Source organism: Mus caroli, chromosome 6 (assembly GCF_900094665.2).
Source record: "Mus caroli chromosome 6, CAROLI_EIJ_v1.1, whole genome shotgun sequence".
In the NCBI taxonomy this organism is placed as follows: Eukaryota; Metazoa; Chordata; class Mammalia; order Rodentia; family Muridae; genus Mus; species Mus caroli.
The window spans coordinates 37,096,690-37,117,234 of record NC_034575.1 but is presented as its reverse complement, the minus strand read 5'-3'; the positions used below and the strand labels follow the sequence as shown (position 1 = coordinate 37,117,234).

The following is a 20,545-nucleotide window of genomic DNA, read 5'->3' as shown; positions in this document are numbered from 1 at the left end:
TGAGGGGACTTGGTTGCAGTATCAGAAGCCTTTTCATTCCCAGACCGCGAATGTGTCTGTCTGGGCTACGAGGGGAATAGGATACACAGATTAAAAGAAAAGGCAGCACCAGGGAACTGGATTGCAGCCATCCAAAAGGAAAAATGAAAGGGGACGTAAACACAAAAAAGACTTATTAAATCCCCAATGAAGTCTGTCTACACATGTAAGCTCTGACCTACTTGCAGAAGCAATATTTTCATAGACCTTTTGGAGGCAACATTTCTCCAAGATATTAACAAGAATTTAGACAGGAACTCGGTCTACTAATAAAACCCTAATTAGGCTCTCTCCACCATCTGAGCAAGATGCCCAAAGGAAAGAAGGCCAAGGGGAAGACGGTAGCCCCGGCCCCCCTCCATTGTCAAGAAACAGGAGGCCAAAAAGGTGGCCAATCCTTTGTTTGAGAAAAGGCTCCAGTACTTCGGCACTGAGCAGGACATCCAGCCCGAAAGAGATCTAACATGCTTCATCAAATGGCCCCGTTACATCAGGCTGCAGCAGCAAAGAGCCATCCTCTATAAGCGGTTCAAAGTACCTCCTACCATTAACCAGTTCAGGCAGGGAAACAGCTACTCAGCTGCTTAAGCGTGCCCACAAGTACAAGCCAGAGACGGTGCAAGAGAAGAAGCAAAGTCTACTGGCTCGTGCTGAAAAGAAAGCGGCTGGCAAAGGCGATGTCCCAACTAAGAGACCACCTGTCCTCCGAGTAGGAGTCAATACAGTTACCACCTTGGTGGAGAACAAGAAGGCTCAGCTGGTGGTGATTGCCCATGATGTAGATCCCACTGAGCTGGTGGTTTTCCTGCCTGCCCTGTGTCGAAAGATGGGAATGCCCTACTGCATCATCAAGGGAAAGGCCAGGCTGGGGCACCTGGTCCACAGGAAGACATGCACCACTGTTGCCTTCACATGGGTTAATTCGGAAGACAAGGGTGCTCTGGCTAAGCTGGTGGAAGCTATTAGGACCAATTATAGTGACAGATATAAAGAGATCCCTCGCCACTGGGGAGGCAACGTCCTGGGTCCTAAGTCTGTGGCTCGCATTGGCAAGCTGGAAAAGGCAAAGGTTAAAGAACTCGCCACTAAATTGGGTTAAATGTACACTAAGTTTTCTTTACATAAATATAATTATAATTTTTTTAAAAAAAGCTACCTAGAACTTCAGAAATTGCCACCCCACATGTGGAGATGAAAATTTCTATGATCCAGACAAAAGGCAAATGCATTTTATCACTGCATCATAAGAGATGGGAGAAAGTTTCTAACTGTAGTCTTCCTTCAGAATCAGGGGCTCACTCACCTGTTCTGAGGATCTGGGTTCCCTGGAGTGTCTACACCCTCCTCTGCCTGATTGGTGATCTTGATGCCTCAGCTAGCAGGTTCCCGTTGTCTCTGGTTTCCATGTGCTCCCTAAAGGAGATTCAGTTTTCTAGTAAAGAATCCACAAGGAGAATGGAACCCACCCTGTATTGTTACCATTAAATACAAATGACAAAAGCAATATCATTTGTCTGAATATTGCTGGAATTCAGTGCCACTGGAGCAGAGAAATCAGGGCAGCATCCTGTTGTAGGAGCTGGAAGTCAGATTCTCTGACCCTGAGTTCTGACTATGACCTTGACCAAGTTTCAGTCACCATGTTTGTCCCTTGTGTCTTCACTGAATAAGCTGACATTGATATTAGCATTTGGTGGGGACTTGGTAATTTGTGATAATACATGAGTTTAAAAAGACTACGAGATAAAATAAGAGTTTTGTTTAGAACAGAACTTTTCCATGCAAAGCAAATCATCACCCCATACCTTAGGTCCTGTTTCAGGGCATGACATGCTGAGGTTAGGGGCCGTAGTATGTATGCAATAGAGCATAGGGAGTTTCTTGGGAAGAGTAGGGCTTGAATAGGCCTCTCTCCAAATTTTGTGTTCATTGTGTTTATGTTGATGTCCCTGATTCCACAGTGGTTTGTTTCTTTTTTGGCTGAGGTATTGTCTGACATTCTTTGGTGTTATATAAGGAAGTTATAATGTAGGAACACAAGCAAAATACCTGAAATGATAGAACTGCCATGGAGCAATGAGGTTGAGAACACAGTTTGGATGCATTTTTTTTTTCAAATTAACCTATTCTATGCATTTACACACAAAACCCATTTACAAGGAATATGAAACGCCTTCAGTGTCTATAGAACTAGATAGATTTGGACACAGACAGTAACATCAATAACCATTCATATCTCAACCACAGGACTACTTTAGTAAAGACCCCATAATTGCACTGTGAAGGACAAACCAGGCATGAGACAAGGGGCGAGACACTAGACTTGGCTTCTCAGGAGCTTTCATTACCTTCCCTACAGAAAATGCTGCTTTTTTTTTAATTGGTACTTTTTCAGTTTTCAGACACAGCAATGGGCTGCACTGTGACATTTTCACACATACATGTCATTTTATTGTGTTCTAAGTCACCTCCTCACTCCGAATGCCCTCCTCTGCACTTTCTTCTTGTCCCTGGTTGGTTCCTTTTCTTTCTCTAGATAACTCTTCCCTTCTGCTTTCATGTCACATGTATCCCATGACCCCACCTTCTCCTACCCTTCATGTGAGATCACTTCTCTGATGATCCCATCCCATCTATCTTTGTGATCTACACGCACGCGCGCACACACATACACACACACATATATAAATATAAATATGTATACACACATATGTTAATGTAAATGTAGATTCTGTAGGTGAGAAAAAATGTAGGATTTCTCCTCTGAGCATGGACTACTCCTCCTTTTTCCTATCAATTTTCTAAATCCAGGACTCACATGGGAATCTCACTGAGGAAGCCTCTTTTACAGCAGAGTAGTCACTCTGGTCTAGCAAGGGATAGCAAGAGATCAAATGCACTGAGATGATTCTAGGCATAATTGTTAGGTGCTCAGTGAGGTCGATCTCCTTCTCTGGATCCACTTCCACAGAAAGATAAATTACCTGTCATCACAACTCCCTTCCATTGCACTAGGATGTATGTTTCACATTAAGGATGATGCACATCTGAGAAGATCTCATTACATGGACCTATTTCAGCTTTTCTTTTCCGCTGCCCAATGTCAATGTTCAGTTTTACTATGATCTAAGTCTATGCACTAAAGTAGTCTTATCTCTGGTAAACAATGTTATGCCTGCATGGTTACCTGATACTAAAGCTTCAGGGTAAAATTTACTCCTAGTTTTTAATTTTGTATAAAAGAATGTTGGCCTACATATATGGTTAAGTACCATGTGTGGAAAGTGTCAACAGAGATCAGAAGAAGGGGTAGGATACCCTGAAACGGGTGCAAAAGGTGATAGGAATTAGCTACCAAATGGGTGCTTAGAACCAAAGGAAGGTCAAGGACAAGAGCAGCAAGGACTTGGATCCCTGAGCCATCTCTCGAGCCACAGCTCCCAAATTCTTAATAATACTTTGTGCATGTATCTAGAAAACTGTTATCAAACAGTAACAACATAATTATATAACTTATTGAATTTTCCTATAAGAATTAAATGATTAAAAATTAGTTTTCTGACTAAATCTTGTCCTTAAATTATTTTTCTGGATGGTCAAAATTGTAACAAAAGAAAATGAATATGTGTTCTTAAAATAAAAATAAATACTTCAATGCTAGACAAATTGTGTACAACCAGTACTTGTTTTCAATGCCAAGATCTCTATGAAAAGAAACACATATGTATATCACGAAAATATACATTGAAAAATATCATGCTACTTGTGGGAATATGTTATACTCATATTGTTTTTCTTAGAATCGGGTAAATTTTAACAACCTAAGAATCTAAAAATTGTTTTTCAAGAGTGTTTTAAGTAGAGATCTTTCCTGTAAATAAGTAGTATAAACATCCCTTTTATAACCACAAGGTTTCAAAATCATCCTACTGATCCTAATGATCCAAACGTTGGTAGAGTTAGATTCAATGTATGGTGGATGTTGGCAGTGTTAATAAAGGCTATGACTGCTCCCTAATTATCTAAAATAAAAGATCCAATCTGATTGGAGCTAGAAGTAAGGAGTCTCCACTACTCTACTGTGGCAACATTTGGTATTAGACCAGACTTGTGTTGCCCAATTCAGCCACAATTTTCTTGCTGATGCAATTTTGTTGTCTTATTGCTTCTACAAAGAGTTTCCAAACCCAGTTCTGTGAATAATCACTCTGAGGCCTACCTAACTTTACTTGTTTGTCTTCCACTCTGGCTTTAGTGTCTATGTCCACTTGACCAGAAAACATTTCCACAACTGAGATCTATGAGGTCATTTGGGATATATCCCCAATGACAAGATGTCTCAAAAGAGATACCAAAGTATTCTAGAGCCTAATATAAGTGACTATGGCCCAAGAATCAGAGTTTGATTTCCTCAAATTCCAGAGCACACCATGCCAACAGTTTCATGAAGATGTTGTAGTAAAAAAACAAAGTCATAATAAATATAAAGAGCAGGTAGCAGGTTATAACTAATTGGGGGAAATTGCTGTAGGCTCCAGATGCTATCTGATGACATTCCTAGCCTTCTGCTTGGAGGAAGCTAGTATCTCCTCAATTAATAACACTCCAAAATGTTTTATCTGATAGTCACAGGGACGATGAGCAAGTCTCATCACTATGAGACTAAAGATAGCCAAAGATAAACTGGAATTAGGATGTGGACCTGCTACATTGCAACCTCTCCAGTTATTAAAGTCCTAATAAGCCAACCAGCATGTAGAAACTTCAAGGTGAGATGTGGCTTCTTTCTAGTATGTTTTGTTCACATTCTCTTCCTCCATGGGACAATGTTTATGGATATCTTTGAGATGCAGAGGTACATACATGTAAGCACGCTTTCTCTTCCTCGGCAAAACAGGCAAACAGTACCTAACCAGATCAGAACTGAAGAGTGGGCTAGCAAAGAAGCTGGCTGACTTTTATGGGATTTTTTGGCCAGGCCTGAAGGAAGGTGAAGAAAGTATGTAAAGCAGAACTATGCAAGCACTTTTTCCCTTTCCTTGGCAATCGGGCAAATTGGTGACTCTGACAGAGTGATGACTATTCACTCGAACAGAGAAAATGAGAAAAAAAATAGCGCTTGTTGCTTCCACAAAGAGCTTTCAAACCCAGTTTCCCTCTTTAATAGTCACTCTTAACCTCCACCTTAATTTCCTTATTTGGTCTCTAGTCTGGCTTCGGTGTCTATGTCCACTTAACCACAACAGATTTTCTCGACAGAGATCCATGCAGTCTTTGCTGTGTATCCCTATAGCCCACACTGGCTCCACTCAACCTTCACATGCAGAAACCCTGTCTACAGCCACAGTTGTAATCCAGACCATGAGCTGAGGACATCTAGAACAGTATACACATAAGATAAAGCCTGAGGAACAGCACCAACCAATGGAACTTCTAAAAAGTGGTTTCCAGAATCTGTTCTGCAATACTAACTGTGGCATAACACACTTCAGTTTTGTTGCAGAGAACTGTTGGAACAGTTTGTATTTGAAGAGGGGAAAAAGAGGAAGGCTTGACTTTACAAGACTTAACAAGATACAAGAAAATGTGTGTGGAAATAAAAATTAATTTGTTTGTAGCATTTGGCTTGGGCAGTACCATTTTTGTAGCGTGTTAAAAAATACTTAACATTCCTGGAAAGTTTAACAGACAGTGTACTCAGTGTTACAAGCTATGCATGAATTATCTTATTTCATTTTCGCAGAAACCTCCTGAGACAGACATGATCAGTCACCCATTTTACTTTGGAAGAAACTAAGGCCACAGATACCTTGGCTTGCCTGTATAAATTCACAGGGAAGCCAAGAGATCAACTTGGGTATACAGATTGCATAATCCTTCCTGTTAGGCATCAGCTGTGCTCTCCCTAACTCATGCTATATGGACAGTGGCTCAGGAAATGTCATGGTGGGAACAGGATTCCAGACCCAGACCACAAAATCTCATATCTTTGAGTTCTGCAAATAAAGAGACTTATTTACTACACAAACTGAATTCACAGTAGAAAAATAACTATTCTTTCTTACCCTCATGTTCTCAGATCTGAACCATGGGAATAACTTTTCTCCCTCATTTAGACTAAATCTAACATACATCACATAAAGTCTTGGTTCTTATAAAATAAGAAGAGTTTCAGTCATCCTATGCTCCCCAAAGTACTCATTTCATTAGCAAAACTATCTACTTCCAAAGAAAGCCAAAGTTCTGTGTCTCCTTCCAGGGTGAAGCTGCTTCTTGCCCTCTGTGGTGATTTAAATCAAAATGGCCCCCTGAGGCTCATAGGATGTGCCACTATTAAGAAATGTGGCCTAGTTGAAGGAAATGTGTCATTGGTGGTAGACTTAAAGGTTTTAAATGTTCAAGCCAGGAACAGTGAATCTCTCCTCCTATTGCCTGTTGATTTTCATGTAGAACTCTTAGCTACCTCTCCAGCACCATGTCTCCCTGCATGCTGCCATGATGATAATAAACTAAACCTCTGAACTGTAAGCCAGACCCAATTAAATGTTTTCCTTTATAAGAGTTTCTGTAGCCATGATGTCTCCTCACAGCAATAGAAACTCTGACTACGACACCCTCTGTCTCAGAAACTTAAGATTGGGGAAGTCAACTGTTCTTCTGTCTTCTCCCAACTGTTCTTTACCACATTCCTCCATGCTTAGCTACTTCGATGGCTTCAGCTAACTCTTGATTGGGGAGAAAAGCATGTCTTTGTTGATATATAACTTTATAATCTGTAAACAGTAAGGCTGGTTGCTTGCATCTTCATGGTATCCTTAAAGGTTCTAATGTACCCTTTCAGCTCCAATGATTCAGGCAGAACTCTATTCCATCATTTCTGCTGCAATCACCCATTCCCTTTGGCTGACCACTTACAATTTTCCCTTCTAGACACAAGCATCTCAGGATCTATCTACATTATTGGGATCATGTTTTCTATAACACATCTTTTATGTGAGGGTCAAAATGAGACTACACCAGCTTACTTCCACAAAGCCCATCTCTGGTCCACAAGAGCCTTAAGCATCTCTACTATGGTTTCAGGAGAGATGCTATGCAGCCCTCTCTAACTCTCTGCTCTGCCCTCTCAAGATGCTCTAGCCAGTCTTCTTACCAGTCCTTGGGATCCCCAAGCCTCAAAGTGTACAAAAGAAGAGCAACTGGTTCAAAAGAAGGCACACCTTTAAGTGAAAGGGAAATGTGCCCACCCCTTTTTTATGGAGATAAGGGAGAAGATATACCAAAATACACCAGGTCTCCACAGAGTTCTTTCCAGTGCCTGCCTCTACCTATTCCTTTCTCTACTGGGATATGACAATTTCAATTGGGACAAGAGTCATCAATTAATCTCTGAAGACATTGCTTAGGTAACCAAATACTCTAATTTGGAAGTTGTAGTGTGAACATTGATCTGGTTGCTATCACACAAAGTCAAAACTGGGAAAGAATCAAATTTAATGTTTCATTATACAAGTGACAAAGTCTTTGGATAAACAGGAGGGAGCCATTTAGAGTGAGGAACTCTTGATACCTAGAAGCAGACAGTTAAGTGTCCGTCAAAGTACACAATGACTATGAGACCTGAGACACAGTGGCTTGTGAGGACCTTGTGAATTGAGTCCCTAAAACACCTTCACCCAGAACCAAAAAAGTGAAGAGGATCAGCTGAGAGGAAGGTTCCTAAAGCCAAGTCAGCAAGAGGCATTCCTTCATTACAGAATTCAAAGTAGTCAGCACAATCATTGATTGTGAGAAATGACTTCTCATTTGTAATATATACTAGGAGGCACAATGATTAAGAATTTCCAAAAACAGAAACAATGAATTAATGAAGAGGGGCAAAAGCAATAACAAGGCAGGAGTCAAAAAAGTAGGCAAGGTACAAAAAACAAAGCTGATTAATCCAAGCTAGAGATTTTGGAGATGGATATAAGAAGAGAAATTAGAAATTGTGTTTGTTTTCCTTTACTACCATAATTAATTAACACTAATTTGATTACTTTAAATGGCACATATCTTTTTCTTATAGGTCTGAAGATCCAAAGTATGAAATCACTTTTACTGGGCTAAGGTCAAGCTATTATCAGGATTCTGGATGCTTTGAAGGAGAATTCAATTCTGTTTTCTTCTTCAGAGGCCACTTCCATTCCCTAGTTGGGAGATACTACTGGATGCAGGTTGCATCTTTGGGATGAGCTAGAAACTTAGGACAATGGAAATTATCAGAACTCTATGTCACCCTACGTAAATCTCCTGGCAATGGGGGATATGGAGCTTGAACTGGCCATCCCCTGTAACCAGGCACGACTTCCAGTGGAGGAATTGAGACACCAACCCAGTCACAAAACTTTCAACCTACAATTTGTCCTGCTTACAAGAAGTGCTAGGGCAAATGTGGTGCAGAAATTGAGGGGGTGGCCAACCAATGATTGCTCCAGCTTAAGGGTAGGAAAAGGGTCCACTGATGACACTACATAGAGGACCTGGAACCAGAGGCTGGATAACCCAGAGACCCACAATGGAACCAAACGAGTGAAAAAAATTTCAATGAAATGAATGATTCATTTGAAATCATTATTACTAATGACACTCTGCTATACTCATAGACTGGCACCTAGCCCAATTGTCATCAGAAAGGTTTCACCCAGAAACTGATAGAAACAGATGCAGGAACTCACAGCCAAACATTAGGTGGGACTTGGCGAATCACACAAAAGAGGGGCAGGAAGAATTGTAGGAGCCAGAGAGGTAAAGAAGACCCCAAGAAATGCCACAGAATCAGGTAACCTCAGTCCATAGGGGCTCACAGAGCCTGAGCCACTGACCAGGGTGCTTGCATAGGACTGACCTAGGCCCTCTGCACATATGTTGTGTACCTTGGTCTTCTTGTGGTCTAACAGTAGAAGCAGGATTTCTCTCTCTCTCTCTCTCTCTCTCTCTCTCTCTCTCTCTCTCTCTCTCTCTCTCTCTCTCTCTCTCTCTCTCATCTCTCCCTCCCTCTCTTTCTGACTTTGTTGTCTGCCTTTGGAACCTTTTACCCCTACTGGGTAAAAAGAAAAACCTTAATCATATCTGAAAAATTTCTTTTGCCATACACGAAAATGATTCCATATATTATAAGTATTATAATGTGGACATACGGGTGGTAGTCATTGCTTAGCCCATCACAACCAAAACTAAGAAAAATGCTTAGGCCTAGGCCCAGCTCAGCCATAGCTAGAGACAAAAGTAAGCTTGCTTATCCTAAGGCCAGAAAGTGAGTTATATCTACGAGTCAAGAAACATCTGATCAAAACACTTTTTCCTGATTCTTTTCATATCTTTATGATTTCATTTGCTTACTTGAAGCAAGAAAATGATACAAACCACAAATAGGTACTTCTGTGAGCTTCATCCACAGAATTTCAGAGTTCAGAGCATTAAGAGGCTGCTACTATAACCCTTCCTTTCAGAATGGAAAGAATGCAAGAAGCAGGGTAGTCAAGAAGAAAAGGAGGATTCAGAAATTTTTCAGTTTTCATCTCATCTGGCTCTCTAACAGCTGTCTCACTCTAGCCAAGTCTATGCCTCTTCATAGACTTGTAAATTTGACAGAATGAGATTTCCTCCCTAGGAAATGCTCATCATATCCAATCTTGTCTTCAGGATCAAGCTGACACTAAGTTGCTGGAAGTAAGAAGTGCCTTTCAAAATGATTCAGATGGTTCTTTCAGCAAAATTCTTCACATGCCATAAACTAAGTGATTAATCTGATTGTTTGGAGCTGCTTAGTGCTGCAATCTGACCTTTCCTGGATGAATTCCTTCATTCCCTCTGCCCACATCTTTCTACAGCCCTAGGCAATTGCATACATGAATTAAGGGACTGGAGCAACACCTGACAAGCCATGTCAAAGGCTGAAATATAGCTAAACACTGACTTAGCAGCAGAAAGTATGTGAAGCAAAGAGGTGAAAGAAACTTAAGAGCTCATGTAGACAAGTCCCATAGAAGAATTCCCTTTATAGACCAGGAGAAGGGTAAGCACATGGAATTGAACATGGAGACTGAGTCTGTTCACTGGAGACAGATACAGTGGGTGGAATATAGGAGGGCAGAGACTGATTCTACATGAAAAATGGACACCTAAAGGAACGTTGGAGTTATGATTATGGAATGAACACATTTTTGTCTTTGTACATTTCACGTTTCTAAGATCCTGAGTCACTTATATGAAGCAGCCTTAGGATAAATTAGGAATACTCAAAACCAAAGACGAAGTAAGAAGGATCCTTAAACTGGGGGTGGTGGTGGGTTTTCCTTCTCTTGTAGACATGGGGTAGAAATTAAAAGAAAAGATAGATGTGGAAGACAGCTCAGTAGGTAAAGTATTTGCCATTCCAAAATGAAGGCCTCACTTTGATATCTAGAATCCATGTGAAAAAGTCTTTAAAACGTTGTGTACATCTGTAATCCCTCAGTGCTGTGGAGGTGGAACCAAACGTATTTCCAGAATATTCATATGTTCAAAGCTTGGTCCACAGGTAGTGGCAATATTTTAGAAAATTCTTGAGTGAATTGAAGATGAGATTCACCTGGAAGAGGTGAGTAATTAGGTGTGGGCTTTTAGGGGTAGCTTTTTCTGATCCCACCCCTTCCTATGTATTATGAGATAACCATCCTCTGCCGTACAGTCATGCAGCCAAGATATGCTGCCCCTCAAAGTGACTGGAGACAGAAACCTCAGGTTCCATGAGGGAAAAAAACTAAATAATATATATAGAAAAGTAACCTTTTCTAGAAAACACATTAGTAAGAAATTAACTGAAAAGATTAGTAGCCAAGAACTTGGTTTACCAGTTTAATGGGAGTGAGATAAATTATTGATGGCTTGCTATTACTGTAGTTTCCTGAAACTCTGTGACAATGAGATATTAGAGACAGGAGGGGAGGGGTAGAGAAGTAGGAGTCATGGGAGAATTCCAAATGAATGAAAAGAAAGATCCAGGCAAGCAGCCAGGATGGGGCTGCAGGAAATGCGTTATGTCCAAGGTCTTGGAGTCTAAATTGGGCATAAAATATTGTTTCTTGCCATTAATCTCCTGGTATGGATCAGGCTCAAAAGAGAGACTCACATGTAACCTGTTATGCCTATAGGAATCCAACACGGAAGGACTTTAGTATCATAGTACAGTATCTAGAATCTTGAATGAAAATGAACTATTATAATGCATACACTAAAACAGATAGATTTCCAGATCTGCAGGAAATCAACCCCTTTATTTCTTATTGGGGAAATCGGATATCATGTATCTTGCCGAATATACAGAGGCCTTTCTGCTAAAGCTAGAGAGTATGGATATTTTACTTGCTCTAGTGCTCTAGTCCACTACTTCTTAGCAGGGAATACAAACAGCTTTATCTTTGCTGGTGTAAATAACCTAAAACTTGGGGTTATATCTATTGTGATGAAAACAATTTTATTTATATCTTCCTTTACTCTGTAGCAGCCATTTATGTCACCCAAAGGCAGTTTACTGTTGCTGAATGTTAAGAGAGAACATGGATTATTTTCTAATGTCGCTATCTCAATGAGTCAGGTCTATATCAATTTTTAAGTGTGTGTGTGTGTGTGTGTGTGTGTGTGTGTGTGTGTGTGTGTGTGTGTGTTGTAATATGTATAGGGCTATATGGGTTCATACATACTGTCTGTACACATAAGTAGGGCTGTATGGGCCCAGTAGGCTCTACTGCCATCTGCCTTATTCCCTTGAGATGAGATTTTCTAACTAGAGTGGTTCTCAAAAAGCTCCAACAATCCTCCTGCCTCAATTCTATTATAGCACTGGGGTTACAGGCTTTTGTATGGCATGCTCATATTTTTTATGTGGGTTATATGGATCTGAACTAAAGTCCATATGATTGCATAAAAAGCACATTTACCTGTTGATCTATTTCTACAGTTCCAAGAATGTTAATTTTAATTTGTACTCAGAATTTAAATACATGTTTATTGTGGACAATTTTTAAACAATGATAAGCAAAAGAAGATGGAAATTATTCTTTTAGAAACATTATACTCTTAGAAGCCAGCGATAACCCACAAATACTTTCTGGACTTCCTTCCAATTCTGTTGCGGCCTGCCCGCAGTCCACAACACGAACGGTTCAACTGAGAATGGCAGTTCAGGCTGAAAAGAGAGGAATCTAGACGGGGCGGAAGAAACAATGGAGCTAAGACAACATCTTGATCAAAGCTCAATTTTACTATTTCCAGACACTCAGTTATAAAGGAAGGGGGAGGGAACCCAATTTCCCGCCAAGTAACTCAGGGTCCAGTAGCAGGACGAACACGTGTGTGCCTCCAGGCAGCAAAGGCAGGTTCCAGCAGTGGGCGTGGCAGGACGAATGAGCCGGTAGCTCCACCCTTGAGCAAGCAGGTTCCAGGCTGGGGGAAGGGAGGCCACACAATTCTTTTTTGATGTATCATTCTTTTGTTAGCATAATGCTTTTTTTATAACCTCATACAGGGGCACAATGTAGCTTGACCTATTCACCCACCTCTGGTTTCTCCCTAAATTCTTCCCAGATTCCACCCATGCCCCACCCCTTCCTAACTTTATGTCCTCTGCTTTTTTGGTAACTCATCAAACAAAAAAACATTTAAATTATATGATAGTAGAATGTAATCCGAAAAATGGTACCCAACAGCTCTTCTCTTTCAGTTTTGGTATGAACTATAGCTGCCCATATCAAGCCTACTTCTGGAAGGTCCACTTCTCAGACATTCTTTTCTCATACACTTTTGATTCCTTCCAACTGTTTTTCACCTTTGCTCTCCCTCTCAGTGGAAATTCCTATCAGAATATTCCTCCATGGACCTTAAGGTTGAGAAGCCTTCCAGGATCTGATAATTAGGCAAGTGGCAGAGAGAACAAAGGTGAACTTCAGATTGTCCAAGAGGCGAGAGCATGAAGTCAAATGACTGTCCCATAGCCTATTGTCATTATAGGGATAAATCATAACTAAATATCAGGACATCTTCATCTGCCTAGCAATGGTCAAATAATATAAAAATTGTTCTGTCATAGAAAATATTATCTTCCCAATTGATAAATAATACATTTTTATTGAATCATATTTGTAATTTTGATAATAAAAATCTTATCATGGGTTTGTTATTCTTTCACAGGACCTGAGTTTGATTACCAGTACCTATGTTAGGTATCTCATGACTACCTATATTTCTAGTTCCAGGGGGGATATAAAGCTCTCCTCTGGACGCTAAAGTGCAGGCATATGTGCATTTGCATAAGCTATGTAAATGCACATATGCCTGCACAGACACACACATGTGCATATAATTTAAATTATTATATTTACACTTAGAAATTGTAAAAATGACAAAATCTAGAAGAGGAAACTTCTATGATGTGTAAATACACAAAGGAAACAACAATACAATAGATAGATAAGACAGGAACTCACCAAGAATGCTTTGGGGAATAAATGAGTCTGAACATGAGATTTCTCAATAGCTCGATGCCATGGAAATAACTGCTCAACTATGTGATGTGCACAGACAATTCTCTTGTCACCCCCATGAGTTATTGGATATAAAAGAAAAGGAAATTGTATCTTTTTCCTCTAGGACAGAGTCTAGCTTCTACAATTTAATTTCTTTTTCCTTTCCTTTTTCCAATTACTATAACCCTTTTCAAAACCTTTTTAAATTAATTTTTTAAAGTTATCAGAAAAGTACTAAATGTCATTGAGGCAGTTTCAATATGTGTGCCACTATATTCTGTTCTGATTATCAGTCACCCAAGGCTCCTGCCCCAAAATAGTCATTCCTTAAGCTTTTATGATACATATATTTGATTACCCTCTCTCTCTTTCTTTCCCCCATTAAGATCCTTTCCTCTATTCTCATGATTCTTTTTCTAGTTTTATGACCTACTCAGAGACACTTATAAGTAATATTTACACATGTACATACGAATACACAGAAGTACATAGAATGAAACATGTAGCACTTGTGTTTCTCAGTTTGGCTTATTTAATTAACAAAGTGTTTTCCAGTTTCACTTATTTTTCTGCAAATGCCATGATTTTATCTTTCTTTATGGCTGACTAAAATTCTATCATTTATATGTGCCTCTTTATCCTTTCAATTGCTGAGGGACATTTAGTTTGGTTCTGTATCTTAGTTATTGTACGTAGACCATCAATAAGCAGAGGAGCAAGTATTGCTGTGGTCTTTTAAGTTATATTCCTTCAAGTATACTACCAAAAGTAGAAGATAGCTGGTTGCCCTGATAAGTTATATTTTCAGGCTTTTAAGAGAACTCCACACTGATTTCCATACAGGCTACATGAAGCTTTTACTTCGAATAGCAGTGTTTAAGGGCTCTTCTTTCTCCGAAAGATTTGTCAGAATTTATTTTTTGTTTATGTTTGTTTCATTTGTTTTTATAATAGCATTCAGACTGGGGCAGGACAGAATGTCAAAGTAGTTTTAATTTTCATGACTTTGATTACTAATGATGTTGATCACTTTTGCAGTATCTGTTGCCATTTGAATTTCTCCTTGGAAAACTGTTAATTCTGTTAATTAGCTCATTTATTGATTGGAAGATTTATTTCATTGATGCTTAATTGTTGTAGCTAGCTACATACCCTATAGAGTTGCATATCCTATATGTAACAGACTTAGTTGCCTGTTAGACAGACTGTTAGACTGTTAGACTGTTAAACAGTGAGCAAAGGTTTCCAAACAGTCTGTCAGCTCTTCCCCCTGCAGATTGTTTCCCATGCTATACAGAAGATTTTAATTTCTTTCCATCCCATTTGTCAGTTCTTTGGGTCATTTCCTGTACTGTCCATGTCCTTTTGGAAAGTCCCTGCCTGTGCCTAGTCTTGAAGGGTTTTACTATGTATCTATCTAGCAATTTCAGATATTATATTAAGTTTCAATAGCTTTCAATCCCTGTAAATCAGGCTACAGAGACAAATATCCCTGTCTCCTGACCATAGGAAAAGTGCCCAGCAATGCAGCAGCCTTGGAAGGTAGTGAAAATTTCAAAAGTCAGAGAAGGTCTCTTTAGCCTAGGAACTGGAACAATTAAAAGTTCATGTAAACTACTTTCAGCATGTTCATTCCACCGGGAACTTAGAAGACAGAAGTGGGATTGTAGAGAAATAGCTAGGGGAAGAATAGATATTTTTTTAAAGTAAATAATTGCCCTCTAGAGATCTATAAACTCTGAAAAGTCATCACCTTAGACTGACAAAGAAAACCTCCATACCCAAGAAGAGAAAACACTGTGTTCCAAGGACTTGCAAAGGACCGTGCCACCTGCCCAACCAAAGTGAGTCTTGCACATGAAGCTAGCACTCTGCCTCAGTGGTTCCCGACAGCGAGGGTTTAGAGAGGGTGGTGATAGTGCTTACCAGTTGCAGCTATGGAGGCATTTTGAATTCCTCCAGTGACTTACTGATAAAACTCATTGATTTCTGGCCACTAAAGACTCCTTCTAGGTCTGATACCCAACAATTAACAAAATGTTCTGTGCAGTCAGGCATTTACAGAATGGAATAGTATAAATCAAAAGTTACTGCCTAGTCTTGAAGCATCTGTCCAATGTTGGAGTGAGCAGGGATGGAGGAGATATAGGGTTGGTAGAAGACCCAAAGGCAGATGTAGAGCCCTCCCTCTCTAAAATGCAAAGTGGTGAACCATCTCAGCGTTCAGGAGAATAATTCCTATACAATGGAGGAAAGTTTAATTCTTTATCTGATAGGACAATTGTTGCTATAATGGAGTTTTTACCCTGGATTTTATCAAGATTGGACTTTGGATGAAAATTTGTATTATGGAAGATTGTAAGCTTTGGCTTAACCCAACAGTTTTGTTCTATCTAATCGCATAGCCACATCATTTCCTTGGTTCCTGGTTTTAAAACTCATCGCCGTAAACAGTTGTATGCTCATTCTGAATACTTCAATAGGAAGCCCTGTGTCATTAATATTGCCTGATCTTATGATTTCATTAGGTGTGCATAGAAGGCAGGAAGACAAAATCCTTTATTTATATTTTTTGTTGCTTAGACTATAATTTATATGTCTTAACTTATGATAAACCGTTAGGACTACAAGATATTTTAATGCTCACTAAACCTAACACTTTGACTCTGCAGATGAATGGCACATACTTCACATACAGCAGCTAACCAGAGGATGTGTAAATGGAATTTAATGCATGCTGCAAGGATGTCTTACCATACCGTAACCTCAAACATATCTTCAAAGAAACAGAAATATTAGCTGTTTCTTTACTTCTACCTTATATACTGTCTAAAGTATTTGTGCTCCTATATAAAATACATCTACTGCTTGCTGGTATAGGCAGTCTGTCTTCAGTTAGTGCGATGCTACTAAAGCTTCCTGTGTAAGAGAGGAGTTTAACAACTCACTCTCTCTAGCTCCCCTGCCAGGGTGAATTTGTAGAGCATGAGTCCTCTTTTGATGGTACCTGGAGCTCATGTTCCTCCCACTGACAAGGATCTACCAAGCCCTAACCAACTGCTTATGACATTGAGAAAAGTGGAATGAAACTCTTCTCTAATTGTCCAAAAAATGTTTACTATAAGGTCATCCAACAAGGGAAAAAAAAAGTTTAATTTTGGTCTGAAACAGATATCAGGATGTTACAGGAATAAGAAGATGAGGGGTTTCTGCTGTGTGCAATGGGCACTGTGTGTGGATGGACTAATATAATTTCTGAAATGTATTGCAGCAGGAATTCTGTAATTAGGCTTAGGCACTACAGTTTATTGCAGATTGTCTTGAGGCCACATTCTGTTAACTTTCTGGCCTTAAAAGCACTTGTTCCTATCGTCACTTGTCTTCATATTGGTGGACAGAATTGGCCTCAGTAGACTTTCTGTAGTGTAAGGATCGCATCCTTTAAGATTTTACTGATATGTAGCAGAAGATGGCCTAATCGGCCATCATTGGGAAGAGAGGCCCCTTGGTCTTACAAACTTTATATGCCCCAGTACAGGGGAATGCCAGGGCCAAGAAGTGGGAGTGGGTGGGTAGGGGAGCAGGGTGGGGGGAGGGTATAGGGGACTTTCAGGATAGCATCTAAAATGTAGATGAAGAAAATATCTAATAAAAAATTGGAAAAAAGAGATTTTACTGAATACTCTGCTGAAACAAATTGATATTCATTAGTTCATCTAATATATATGCAAAAACTCAGAGGAAATATGTCATCATCCACACATTTCAGATGAAGAATCTGAAGTTATGCAGGTCAAGTGATTCATTCATGAAGCAGGTAGACTGCAACTCAGATTTTCTAACTGTTCATTCAAAGTTCTGACTATTGCCCAAAACATATATCTATTGGTATCTCAGGATACATTCCTAGGTTTGCCATCTAACATGCCCAGGAGTCTCCTTCCATGAGTCATGTCTGGCCAAAGACACTCCTGTCTGTCAGGCAGCCTGCCTTTATCTTGGTCCCTAGATGGATCTAAGACAGAGACGGATGATCTCTCCCTGGCCCTTGGATTCCCTGTACATAAGATGGAGGAAATTCTGACTCCTGACTCCATGGTTCCTTTCATCTCTACACTTTTGACCACATTTGGGGGGAATCTGAATCACTCATACCAATCTGAAAGTGAAAATTCTGTCTGTAAGCAATAAGCAGCCTAGGATTGGTAACAAGTCCAAATTGAGGCACTCCCTCTGCTGACTCAGAGAGCAAGCTCTGTGGACTGTCACAGGCCACCTGGACAGTGCTTAGAATCCCAACAAGCATCTCCCTAGGAATCCCAACAGCATCTCCCTAGGTTCTGACCCTATTCCTTAACTTCTACCACTGAGAATCTAACGCCACCCTTCATGGTTTCCATAGAGATACCTTTTGCCAGAGGTAGGTTCTTGTTGAGAATGGAAATAAGATTAAAGAGGATAATGGGGTCACGGGTCAAGAACGTTATATATGTAAGTAAAACTGGAAAATAATGAAGAATACACTCTGGATCAGCCAGGGTGGGGAGGCCAGGGTCCTGTTCTATCTATCACTCTATTCTCCCACTCCAACAATTAGGTAGGGCTCCAGCACCTGTTAGTAGATAGGGAGATCAGGATGGAATTATGTTCTTCAGAACTCTTATATTTGAAGCTGTGTCTCTGTTCTGGATGCCGTGATGTCAATACACTGAATGTCCTCTGTTTTGTTACAGTGGTTTACATACACTGAAGTCATTGATCTCCACAGAATATTCCAAGGTCCAATTTTTAAATTTTCTTATTTTATTCTGTGAAACCACTGATGGTTGAAAATGCACACTTTATATCAAAAGAAAGTATACAGGTGAGTTGAAAAAAAATGGATTAAGCTTTCTTCAAATCCCCTTTTCCTTCCCCCACAGCCACCCATATTTCTACTCAAACGTTTCCATCCCTAGTACTCATCTGCTCTACTTCTACATCACCTGTGCCCTACCATCCCACCTCCTTTAATGCATCCTCCATGAATACCCACTTTCTATCATCCTGGCATCTACAGGTAGTTAAATACATGAAACTAAAGATTCAAAACTAATATACACAAAAGAGGGATGACATCGAGGGGGGCTGTGTGACCTCACTCAATATATTTTTTAACTTCATCCATTTATCTGAAAGTTTACAATTTTAGTTTTCTTAGAAGCTAAATATCATTTCACTGTGTACATGTACCACATTGTCATTATCCATTCATTTGTTAATAGATATCTAGGCTGATTCTATTTCCTAAACATTATAAATTAAGCAACAATAAGCATAGTGTTTTGTCCCAACTCAAGCAAATAATCCCTCCATCAATGCTCATGCAGGGAATCCTAATTAAATTCAGGAGGGCACATACACACAGTAAGATGCATGAAAGTAGGAGGCAGAGGGATTTGGAAAGAAAACAAAAGGTGTTGGTAGGTATGAAGAAAGGCAAGAAAGGAGAGTAAGGAGGGATATTTGATTAACAAATGTTATATATGTGAATGAAATTTAAAAAGAGGAAAAGAATAAATGATGTATAGATCTGGCAAGATAAATACTTGAGAGAAAGAAATACACCTAAAGATTGGAATTTCAAAACTATATGATGACACTGACTTATACAAGGAACAATTAATCACCATAAAGGACAATGACACAGAACAAACTCAGCTGAGAAAGGAGAATTCACAATAGTGGAAAGGTGAAGACTGTTCCAAACCCTTCATGCTCAGTATGAATATGAATGCCACTGTTCACCAAAAACTCTCAGCAACTACTTTTTCATTGCTAATTTAAAGATCCTTAAAAATGCACTATATAGGTTGCATGTCATTGAGATATAAGGAATATTCATCAAAATTAAAATTTAAATGACTAAGATCTAACCTTGTATTTATCCATAGTACTTAGCAAAACTATACTTATTTTCAACTTTTTAAATTAACTTCTCTATTCCTAAATTTTAAGATCGAAGAGAGAAAGTCCCATATCTCCATCTTTGTGCTCACAGACAAGTACAAAATGCCCTGCACTCATCCTGGAACGATCAGCTCCTTAATGGATGTTCATCTCAGGGACATAAGCCTCCTCGAAACAGATACATGAATTGAAGAATATGTGAGAGGATTCTGTGCAAGGCCATGTCCTAGACTTTCAAGAAGCATGAATAACAATAGAATTGAGATGTTGGAAATGATGCTAACAATCATGAAGGCATCCTTATTCTTCCCATAAGTTTGATAGGAAGGCGTGACCAGTGCTATACCACATTGTACAACCTGCCTTTCTGTCATGTTTACTTTCAATACTACTTTCCCCATGCCCAGCCTTCCTCCCCACCCCACCCCCGGGTGTTAATTTTACCTTACTGTTGCTTTATATCAGTGATACTTTATTTTTTCTTTTCCTCCACCCCTATTATGGATCATATTTCCTTCTACAGTGATTAATTACTTTTAACTGTTATGGCACAAGATGCTAGATATAAATTAATGGACAAATCAAGGATGTTAACATTCAGAAACCTATACTTTAGTATTAGAAGCCAAGTCTCCCTTCCTCCTTTAGTTATCTGCTTGTTTGTTTGAGAAAGATTCAATAACGACTACTGGCTTCAAACCCCCTTTTGGAGCTCAGACCATTCTTGATTTCTGATCCACCTGTCTCCAACTCTCACATGATAAGATTACTGGGAAATGCCACCATGCCTATCTGTAGGTTCTTCCCCGTCAAACCCCCTCTCCACTTTTTATTCTTTTTTTTTTTCAGGAGAATAAATTCAGTTTCTTCATTATTCCCTCCCCTAACCACCAAGGTTAAAGAAATAGACGATGTCCCAGCTCTAGTTCCAGTCTTAGCCTAGGACTTAGTGCAAAAAGTAAAAGATATTTTAACTTGCCTGTCCTTGATTCTATTTCCTGTACTTCTGGCTA

At 39.5% G+C, this 20,545-nt stretch overlaps 1 pseudogene; it reads left to right on the top strand.

The window, feature by feature from the left end:
• The first annotated feature begins 347 nt into the window (after positions 1-347).
• LOC110296878 lies at positions 348-1,138 on the top strand (annotated as a pseudogene).
• The last annotated feature ends 19,407 nt before the right edge of the window (positions 1,139-20,545 follow it).